The following is an 11,635-nucleotide window of genomic DNA, read 5'->3' as shown; positions in this document are numbered from 1 at the left end:
TGCAATGGTGCGATCTCGGCTCACCACAACCTCTGTCTCCTGGGTTCAAGCAATTCTCCTGCCTCAGCCTCCTGAGTAGCTGGGATTACAGGCATGCGCCACCATGCGCAGCTAATTTTTGTATTTTTAGTAGAGACGGGGTTTCACCATGTTGACCAGGATGGTCTCGATGTCTTGACCTCGTAATCCACCCGTCTCGGCCTCCCAAAGTGCTGGGATTATAGGTGTGAGCCACCGTGCCCGGCCGTTTTTTTGTGTTTTTAGTAGAGACGCGGTTTCACCATGTTGGCCAGGTTGATCTCGAACTCTTGACCTCAGGTGATCCACCCCCTCCCAAAGTGCTGGGATTACAGGCGTGTGCCACTTGACCTGGCCCTGTTTAGATATTTTAAAATAATCTTTTAATTCTGAGTAGAATAGTATTTGTATAATAGTTGTGAGTTGAAGGCAAATACTTTTAAAAAGTTCAGTTCTTTTCTTTTCAAAATGTAAGTCATAAAAATGCATGATTCTCCCTGAGGAGCCAGCTTGGCATCAGACTCTGGAGCCAGATAACCTGGGTTTATTTCCTGTTCCACCACTTTCTGCTGGGTGAACCCGGGCAAGTTACTCGACTTGTCTAGGTGTCAGTATTCTCATCTAGTAAATGGGAATAATACTATTATAGGTTTCTAGGGTGGTTTGACTAAGTTCAAACACAGTGTTAACGCCTACTCTTCTCAACAGGTTCCTAAAGGTCTGCGTTTCTAGTGCTTTACCACGTCAATGGCATTTATAATGTTCTGCAATATCCCTCACTGAGCGGTTTTTCTATGAGTATTTCTGTGAGTGTTTCTTCCCCAACTGGTTTATGATGATGGTAATCATACCGGCCACCACTTTTGATGGAGTATTATAATACATATTCTACATGTATTATAAAATGTAATTCTCATTGCCCTTTATGAGGTATGCATTTTCACTATTTTCTTTTTACAAATTTAGTAACTAAAGGTTGTAGAGGTTAAGTAACTTGCTTAAGGTCCTAAAATTGCTAAATGTGGAACTTGGAACTAAATTCTGGTCTGCTTTTGTAAATTCCTTTAACGAAGGGACTTTTATGCTTTTTAGATCTCTTTACAGATTTCGGCACAGTTCCTTGAACATAGTAGATCCGAAGTTTTTTGTTTTTTTAAATGAATGAAGGTAGAAGTGATCCTGTGGATAATAGAACTTTTTTTTTCCCAATAAGAAAACCAACAATATTGCTTTTTAATGACATGAAATTATGAGTCTTAGAATTTTGTTCCGCTTCCATACTACATCTAAGAGAATGATGAGTTTGTAATTATTTGTGTATGAAACTGTATTTCGTGTGAAACAAATGTAGAGACCCTGTATTTGAGACTCTGATTTGAGAAAACCTGGATTAGCATTATGTTGGTAACCATTGAAACAATTTTAATTTAAATAAAGGATTCAACTAATTCTGGATCTGTTTTTAGACATTTGTTTAACAGATAATTATTGTGCATATACCTTGTGCAAAGCCCTTTGCAGGGGATTAAGGGTTTAAGGATGAATATGATGGTTTCTGTATGTAAGAAGATTTTATCCAATATCATGAGTTTCCTATGCCCTGATGCTAATGACTCCTACATATCATTAACCCAGCCCCCATCCTTGCCTTCATTATTCAGCTCTGTGTTGGATACTTCCACATGGATATCTCATAGGCCTCCAAAGTGAATTTATTATCTCATCCCTAGCACCCCCTATGCCTCATTATATATTACATTCTTGTACGTGTTAAATATTCCACCTCTGTTGGTAACATCACTATCTAACCATTCAAACCACTGTCCAAACTTCCACCGCAAAACAAACAAACAAACAAAGCAGAAATAATCTTTGATTCCTTTTTCTCCCTAACTCTGTACATTTAGCCATTCACTAATCCTGATAATTTTTCCCCCTAATTATTATTAAGACCTGTGAAGGATTTCAGACTTTTCTTACTTGCAAATGAACTTGCCTGCCACAGTTCCATGGATGCCGGCAAAACAGGATTCCTGGGTTAGGGACAAAGGACTTTATTAGTCATAGCAATAGCAGTAGCCAGAGTATCGACATATTCATTCACTGTTTCTCTAAGACCCAACTTGCACAGGATGTCATGAAGAAAGCCGGGTGACATCCATACATACAGTGCATTGTGTTACAAGAGAGGAACTCTGAACTTAGGGAACCCGAATCTTTTATATTGGGCAGTAAAGATGCTTTACCTTTGCTCCAGAAGGAGATCATTTCTTCCAAGGCTGTTCTCCATATAAACATCTTTGAAAAGATAGTCTGGAACCAAGGGCAGCCAATGCTTTGCTCACAAGATGTGCAGAAACCTAAGGGACTCATGGAGAATGTCTCCCAGCATATATATCTTGCATCTGTTCTCTCTGCTCCTTCTTTTTTTTTTTTTTTAATTGAATGTCCCTTACTGCTCCTGCTTCCAGGAGTAGCAGTGACCAGGGGAATAGGGAGAGGAACCAGCCGGCAAGGAAGGCGTCATCTCCATAGCATTCCATTTATACACAGAACTAAACAGACAAGCACAGAGTCACTATTGCAGTTAGAAGCTGGCAGCGTGGGAAGGGGGAGGAACAGATGGGGAGTGGGGGTGTTGCTAAAAAAAATACAGGCCCCCCAACAACTGGGGTGCCTGGTGGGAATTTGGTCTGCTTCAACCCAAAAGGAATCAGAAGATGAAAAGCAGTTTGGGAAGGCCAGAAGGTGACGGGTGTGTTTGGCAACTGGGGTGAAGGGATTGCCCTCCCCTGGCTGGGATTCCCCCCAGCCCAACTGGTCTGGCAGGAAGGGGCCAGCCTGCAATCCCCGAGGGCAGGTATAGGGCTGCTAGATGCTCCAGGCAGGGTGCCAGAGGGGCTCACAAAGGCTTGCCCTCCAGGGAGATGATGGCACTGCCCCCAGCTTCTCTGCCAGGGTGCAGTGGTTCTTGACCTCCTCATAGAAGTTTGCTTCTAATTCATGTTTGATCCCTGTCAGCTTCTTCTTGACTGCATCCTTGAAGCTGACATGGATCATTTTGCTCTTAAGGGGCACAGACTCAGGGGCCCAGAAGATAAACACCAGGTCCTCCTTCTTGCTCTCCTTGGTCTTGTAGGTTGAGTCATAGAGGATGTAGTGGCAGTCCTTATCTGGCAGCATCTTGACAAAGGTAGCCTAGGGGTCATCCACGGTCTGGCCCACATCGCCCACCAGGATCTCCTTGCCCTCCTCCAGGATGGTGTTCTTCTTGCCCTCACTCAGGCAGAAGAGCACCACCTTCTTGTGCTTCTTCACCTCCTCCGGCATTGAAGACTTAGGCACCTTCATGTGGTTGAACACCTTGACGACACCATCGGACACAGCCACACCAGAGACCGCATTTCTGAAAGTGGAAAGGAGAGGGGGTGGAGAGCCGTAGAAGCTCCAGCGCTGCAGCCATTGCCGGGACCTGACTGCCCTCTGCTCCTTCTTTGCACCATTAGATCAGGCACATTGCCCATAGGAAGATTGTAACAACTTTTTAGCTGATTTCCCTAACTCAAGGTGGGGCCTTCTTCATATTCAGTCCCTCACACCTTGCTGAAGTAGCCTCCTGAGACACAAATCTGACTCTTTCCTGCTTAAAGCCATTTACTGCCTGCCCATTATCTATAGGAAAAGCCCAAGCTCCTTAGCATGACACCAAAGGGATTTTCAGACCAGCCCTTGCTGATCCCCCCAGCCTCAGGGGGGAGCATATCAGAGTGATTATCTCCCTTACTGCCCCAGTGACTTAACCTTTGTGGCCTCCTTTCCTCATTGCTAAATTAGGATGATAAAACTTACCTCATGGGTTGGTGAGAATTAATCAGCTCACACGAGTAGCCTTCAGTAAATGTTGGCTGTAAGGGTTGTGTCTCTCCACTCTCTGCCTCACACTTTAAGATCTGGCTACATGGTTTTCTGCTCACTCTGTGTCCCTTTTCACCATGGTTAGTGCCTTTATTGCTGCGACCCACCCTTCTTGCAATGTCTTCCAATCCCTATTGCCTGGGTTCATGCTGGTTAGGCATATCCTCTTCCTTCTCTTGGATGCTCCATGCACGTATCGGCCATTGACCTATAAATATCTACTAATAAGTCAGTTTCTGCTGCTAGATTCTCAAATTTATGGCGCTGGTTTCATTTATCTTTGTGTTGCTAGCACATGGCATGTGTTGAGAAAAATGGTGAATGAATACCTGAAAGAACAAAAGGAATTCACAGTCTCCTAGGGTGTTTGGGGTCTAGGGATGAAAAGTGGAAGGCAGCTAAGTAGCTTAATAATAACAGGTGAGAGAATCTGGGTAAAGCTGGGACTGAGGTGAAAATTAGGCCCTATAGGAGTCCAGTGTAGGGAGTTTGCTTGTTGAATGTGGTGCATGTGGTGAGGAAGCCTGTTTAAAGTTGTCTCCTCAGTGACATAAAGCAGCCCCTTCTAGGCAATCTTAATTACTCCCTTCCCTGAAAGAATCTATTGCAAATGGAAGGTCATGCAATCTGTCTTCTTGTAAGATCTGTTCCTCAGAATACAATGAATTCTCTGTTACCTGGAAGAGTGGGTAGAAAGGATCTTCTTTTTAATTAAATTGTCTCTGCAGCAGAAAGTGACTTTATCCCGCCTTTTGAAGTCTCCCCGTTCTCCTTGGCCTGGCTCAAATCACTGTTCTTGAATTTATTGTTATACTAGTGCACCCTGCATTGTGAGTTATAATTTAATGTGAGCATATCTAATTCCCTAATGAGATGGAGACTCTTTGGGAATTTATGGTTTTTTTTTCCCTGAAATGTTTAATGTCATGCTTTTGCATTAAGAAGGCCTTCTACATATATTTATAGACTGGCTGAGTTTTTCCATGTATGTGTTAAGAACTTTCACATAATTATAACACAGCCTGAATTTCAGAATGCCAATGATCTTCTCCAGGGCTTCAGCTTCCTGAAGGAACAGTTACTCAGCACCTATTATTAAATGTGTAATGTGCCATTTTTATTAACTTTGAAATAAAAACTGAAATATTTGGAAAATGTTGATAAATGAACAAACAAAAAAGCTCTGAAATAACCCTATGGTAGTGATAACTGCTCTTATAATAGTATTTGGAGTATGTGTCTATAGTCGTTCTTCCTTGGCTTTGTGTTTTTGCTTCTCTTTCAATGAATGGGGTCATCTTTTATCACTCATCTGGCAATCTGCTTTCTTCCCTTTCACATCAGTAGATATTTATTAAAAGTGATGATGCTGGAGAATTTCTTTTAGTTCCTGTTTCAACCCTTGACCCACTGTTTTGCCTTGTTTGCCACTACCTGTCTTTCCTTCATTTCCGTTTGTCTCTCTGGATTGACTCACTATTGTATTCTGATCTCTGATACCTGCATGCATCTTCATAGTACGTTCCAAGTTTTGGGAGTGTCTGCTGTGCCCCAGATACTTGCATGTGTTTTACGTGCTTTAAAAATCTGTTTTTGGATAGACTGGATACTTGTAGTCTCCATTTCACAGATGAGGAATTTGGTGTAGAGATTTAATTTATAAAAGATCATGAAGCTTAGGTGGAACCTGAACCTACGTTTTTATACTCAGCACCCCCTCTAGTATGTGAAACTGCCACCTTTAGCTTCAAACTCCTCCTGGAATACTGGTTTTTGGGTGCTATGTCTAATCAGCTTTCAGCTCTACAGTATTCCTTGAAGGGCACCACAACCCACACCCCTGGGCGAGCATAGTGAATTTTATATTTTTTATTTGAGAGAGAGAGATATAGAGATAGAATATGTATGTCTGTGTGTGTTTGTGTGTGTGTGTCTGAGGAACCAGCTGTGGCTCTTGCTTTCACTCCTCATGGTGAGGAGGTGGGCTGCCTCTCACATCTGTTTTCAGCCCCCGTTCCTCAATACCAGAATTATTTTCTGTTAACTCAATGCACCTTTTCTTTGTAATTCATGTCGATTTTCCTCCAGCCACCTGCACGGTCTCTGGCTTGCTCTCAGGCTGTGAGTAAGTTCTTTGTGTACTTGCTGTTTTTGATAACCTCAGCCCAAGATTTAATGTCAAGGTGGGGGCCCTATTAAAGATGCCATGAATCATCCTGTCTTTGTTTGAAGATTTCCGTGTTGGCAAGTGGGCAGATAGAAGTAGCTGTAGGTTTCCCAACCAGATGTACTGGTAGCTGGGATGGGGGCATTCGGCTGAAGTACATTCCTATCATTATTTGGCAAAGAAAGAGCCACTGAGATTAAGAGCATAATCCTTGCTTGTGATCTGGCTTCATTGACGGAATCACAGAGCCTCCATGTTGTAAAGGGCCTTAAAATCATCTGCAACTGCACGACTTGATACTTGAGGAAACTGAGGCAATAGATAAAGGAAGTGATGTAAAGTTATAGAATGCCAAGGCTTCAAGGGACTTTTGACATGACCTAACTCTGCGCTCTTATTTTATGGGGAAGGATAATGAGGCCTCGAGAAGGTCACTAACACTCCTAATGTGGCACAGTGAGTCCCTTCCGAGCAAGGACTCTACTGAATATAGGCCCAGGACAGGGGCCCTACAGGTGAAGGCACTAAGGGGGATCGGTAGGATGTGGCTGGTTCCAAGAGCTCCCTGCTGTCTCCTCCGGGCTGGTTTCCTTGGGCCTCTGTTGAATGATCAGTCCGGTGTTCTTGCCTCTGTCCCCACAAACCTCCGGAGGTCTTCTTCCACCTGACAGATGGTGACTGTCTTCTTCAGAGTGATAGGAGTGAGGGAACCAGTGAGGGGAAATCGGGAAACAAGAAGCCAGGGAGAGGAGCAAGGTGTTGGGGTGGTACGTGCTGGCTTCGTGCCTTGGTGTTGTGGGTTTCTAGAGGGTTTTAACTTTGTAGTAAAGACAGGACTTGTGCGAATTCTTTCTGTGGTGGAAGAGGAGTGTTCTCCACAGCCTTCACAAAGCATTCCCTGCAAGAACTACTTGTCCTTCACGACCTAGTTCCATCACAGCAGTTCAGTCTTCTGCCGTTTCTTCTAGTACCAGCCTATGGATTGGGTAAGGAGAAAGATCAGGTTAGTAAAGAGATCTTTCTGGTCTCTCCAGTAATAAAGCTCCTTGGACAAGGGCCAGGGAGATTCATGTCCCAGAGACTCCTGTGCTCTAGGTGGTGGTAGAGGCGTCCTGCCAGAAGGATCTGAAGCAGAGGACGTGGATGGTGCCATGCTGGCGTCTCTGTGCGTCTGGCAGCGCAACAAAGGACTTCTGTCTGCCCTGCGAGGCTGGGTCGGTAAAACCCACTTCAATTGAAAGCGACCACACTTTAGCCAACTTGATAATTAAAATTCTAATATGTGAATTAAAGAAAACAAGGGGCTCTGTTCCTGCCATTTTAAAATACAGCTGCAGTGATTCCACTATTTTTTTCCTTTGACAGAGCTGTGGTTTTCCTACACACCTTTGTTTGAGGCTTTGATTCAGTTATACTCCCTCAGTTAATAGGTCCCTGGTGTCTACTCACCAGTTAGATGGTGTGTGGTGATGATTCTTCTGTGATGTAGAGAATCAAAGATTGTGTCTTCAAGTTACATGAGGTGGCTAAGTGACATCTCATCAAGAGCAGAGGTAACAACAAAACTCACAGAAAAGGTACTTCCTGAGCTCCCTTTTTGTTTCCCTAGTGATTAAAAACAATAAAGGCCAAATCAAAGAGAAAACTTAAGAGCCAATACAGCCGATACCTGGACTTATGGATTGATTTATTTCCGTGAACACTCTGGGAAAATGCCCACTTGTCGCTCTGTTATTAATAAAGAGGTCACTTTATCATTAGGCCTTTGAATCTGCATTTAATGGTGAAAGCCAGATGGTTATAATTTCTGACTTAGTGTGGCCACCTTATTAATAAAAAAGGACTGATGGAAAGGAAAAGGCGTCTTCATTTTTAACTCCAGAAGCATAACACAAATGCTTTCCAGTCTTTCTTTGTGTGGAAAGCAGACCGAGTGACTGCAATAAGATCCTGTTACACATTTGAAAAAAGACTTTTGCAGAGTGGAGGTAACTCGGTTTGAATCCTTCTTTTGTTAAACTTTAAAAGGACACTATAAACATATGCCCCTTTCCTTGAAGAAGGTATTTTGAAGGAAGCTTCAGGATTATATTTAAAAGTAAATTAACATTTTAAAAACATAAGGAAACTGAAAAACACCTAATTTATTTCAGATAGTGGAGGCCTGTGATACTTTCTAAAATTATTCTTTTTACTTAAACTACTATAAACTGCTTTTTCGGATTTAATTACTAGGCTTAGATGAATGTGCCATGTATCTTATTCTGGTTCTTTTTATGTTCACTTGGAATTTTTAAAAAGTCAATAATGGCAAAAATGCCTGGTAGTAGATTTCTGCTTGATTTCATCCAGCCTGTATATTCCCCTATAATGGTCAGGAATTTGAAATCATGGTTATCATCCTGGCAATTTTTTGTCCCCAAAGGGACAAACCTATGTTTGTGAAGACAGAATGATTTAGAATCTTAATGTACCCAGTAAACTGAGTGAACAGAGCAGAAAAATGCTGGGAATTATTCACATAGGCTCAGAAGAGCTCTTTAATTCACTCAGATACCTAAAGACTTATTTATATGTCAGGCTATTGGCAGCATCCTGGGACCTGTTATGGCAATGAACTCCTGGTCTTAGGTGACAAGAATGGGATGAGTGTGCTGCGCCTGGCTCTGAGATAAAGAAAAAACATGGAATTTTAAGGATCTTAAAGTCTTTAAAGGTTTCTTTGCCTACTTGTTTTCAATCTTTGTTTAATTAATGATGCCTTTCAGGAGAGCTGTCCATGGGCCCACATTTAGAAGTGGTTTGAATTTCAAATTACTAACGGTAATTGTTTTTTTCTATTTTCATTAACCAAAGGCATGTATAACAACCCATTCAGTTCATTTGTTCATTGATTTGTTCATTTATTCTTCAGTATTTAGCTTGTATTTACTTTTGGCTTGGCACCATGGCATGCACAGGATTACAGAGGAGTTTGTGATGGCCAGCCTTGTTTAAAATGCCTAAAATAGGGCCAGGAGCAATGGCTAACACCTGTAATCCCAGCATTTTGGGAGGCCGAGGCTGTAGGATCACTTGAGCCCAGGAGTTTGAGACTAGCCTTGGCAACATAAGTATCTCATCAAGAGCAGAGGTAATGACATTTCTACAAAAGATAAAAGAAGTTAGTCGGGTGTGGTGGTATGCACCTGTGGTCCCAGGTACTCCAGAGGCTGAGGTGGGAAGATCATACTTGAGCCCAGGAGGTCAAGGCTGCAGTGAGCAGTGATGGTGTCCCACACTCCAGCCTGAGTGACAGAGTGAGACCCTGTCTCAAAACAAACAAATAAATAAATAAATAAATAAAAATAAATAAAATGCTCCAAAACAGTGGATGGATTTTTGTTTTTTTCTCACATCTCAGATTCCTGGATGTCTAGACCAATCCTTGGCTAAGCCATCATGCTTTTTTTTTTTCTTTCTATTTTTAAACTTTGAAATATTTTAAATATACAGAAAAACAAAAGTGACAAAACCCATTTCAGATTCAAATAATTTTTATGTTTCAGATTTTTAAAATAAATAAAACATTATAGACATGGCAAAAGCTCCCAGTGTACCCCTCTTAAATCCTGTCTCTTTTCTTCTCCAGAGATAATCTTTCTACTAAATGTGATGTCTTTTCATTCCCATGCATGTTTTTATATTTTTGCTCTCTGTGCATAAATGCACTAATAGTGCTACTAAAAATAGTGCTTTGCCTGTTTTTAAATTGTATGTAAATGGGAACTTACTGTACCTGTCATACATCTTGCTATTTCACTCAGTGTTATGTTTTTGATATTAACCTTGTGAAATTAGAAATTGCATGTTGATCTAAGAAGTTATTTTAGTTGCTGTGCAGTAAGTATGCTATTGGATGACCATTTCACAATTAATATACCCATTCTCCTGTCTTCATTTTTTGTGTATTATAAATAATGCTGTCATGAAAAGTTTCACTTGTCTTTCTGTAAAAATGTGGGAAGTTTTTCTATGCTAAATACTTAGGCATAGAATAGAGTATGCATGTCTTCAGCTTTCCTAGGTGTTGGGGAATTGCTCTCCAAGGGCCTTATGCCAGTGTGAACTCCTTCCTTCAGTGTATGAGTTCCTGTTGCTCTTTACCTTTTCCAGTACTTCCTTGGTATTGGAAGTATTTTCAGATTTTGCTTATTCAACAAATATGATATAAACTATCATAGTTTGAATGTATAAAGATATGTCAGTTGAGTAAAGATGTTAGAGCAAAGACTGGAGATTTTTTACCCCCTTTTTCCTCCTGTTCTAGCTATATTATAGGGCAAGTTTGAGTTTCCGGTTGTGTAGAATTATCTTCAGCAAAGCCTACTTTGGCCCAAATTAGTTTCCTGTACATCCATTTTACACAGAATGCATTATGTGCCTTTCTAAGGAATCGAAGAGATGAAGTCCAAACTCATAGAAACTATGTTGGGGGTACATAGCAGGAGATACTAGGGCCCAATTTACAGTGGATGCATTGCACTGGCCAGGGAATTCATGGACTTTGCTCTAGCAAAGATTGCTGCCTGTGTGGCTTTTTGGGTTTTAATGTTAACAAAGTGAGAGATTGCATTAGTCATTCCTTCTTCAAGTGCAGATTTTCTTTTCTGCTTTCAAACTTCCATGCTTCTAAGTGGCATTCTCCCTTGGTACTTTAAAATGTCTTAAAAATCACTAATACTCAATTGGTATTGAGAACAGAGGAACTTAATGCAGGAGCCACCACTAAGTGAAGAGTAGTTAAAAATGCTCAAAAGTCACCTTCAAAATTCTAATCTAAGTTAAAATTGTGTAAAAAAAGACAATCATCATTCATGCATAAAGATGACAGGGAAAAATTACAATGAATAGACTGTGGGTGATTATTCCCCTCACTGCCCTATTTTTCTGTTTTCCAAAGCTTTTTTAATGGTCATGGAGTAATATTCCAGAAATAAAATAATAAGCATATGTGAACAATTATAAGCTCATTTGGTAGGGAAAAAATGCGATTTACACAAAACACGTGCTGGGCAAAGGGGAGAACACCTGTATATGAAAAATGATTTGTAACGATTTTGTAAATAATCCCTATAATCCTTCCTTGGGTTAAGATTGGTGGATGATAAGTGTTTTTCTTTCGGTTTTGCTATTGGAAAGATCCAGGGAAGATGGAAGACAACTAGACTGGCATCTCACCTGAGAGCAGTGACAGCAGGTGGCAGAACAACTCAAGCTTCTCTCATTGGGTTTTAAGACCAAAAGAAAAGGCAAAAACCAGAAGAACTAAAGAGATTTTACTCATTAGGTCACATAGATATTCCTATTCCAAAGGCCTATAACAAATCCGTAAGAGTGGAAGTAATCATAATGCCTACCATATATTAAGCATTAAATATATATATTATATATATATATATTCATATATATATATTATATATATATATTCATATATATATATTATATATATATATTCATATATATATTATATATATATTCATATATATATATTAT

At 40.7% G+C, this 11,635-nt stretch overlaps 1 protein-coding gene and 1 pseudogene across 1 annotated transcript in view; one reads left to right on the top strand and one right to left on the bottom strand.

Annotated features, from left to right (window-relative positions):
* The window catches only part of ROR1 (receptor tyrosine kinase like orphan receptor 1), a 404,583-nt gene that overhangs the window by 65,075 nt on the left and 327,873 nt on the right, over positions 1 to 11,635 (top strand). The window lies entirely within an intron of this gene.
* LOC108313239 overlaps positions 2,921 to 11,635 on the bottom strand; it is a 137,794-nt pseudogene continuing 129,079 nt past the window's right edge.

This window comes from Cebus imitator, unplaced genomic scaffold (genome assembly GCF_001604975.1).
Source record: "Cebus imitator isolate Cc_AM_T3 unplaced genomic scaffold, Cebus_imitator-1.0 Scaffold135, whole genome shotgun sequence".
Lineage (NCBI taxonomy): Eukaryota > Metazoa > Chordata > Mammalia > Primates > Cebidae > Cebus > Cebus imitator.
Note: the sequence above shows the minus strand (reverse complement) of the source record. Positions and strands in the feature narration are given on the sequence as shown.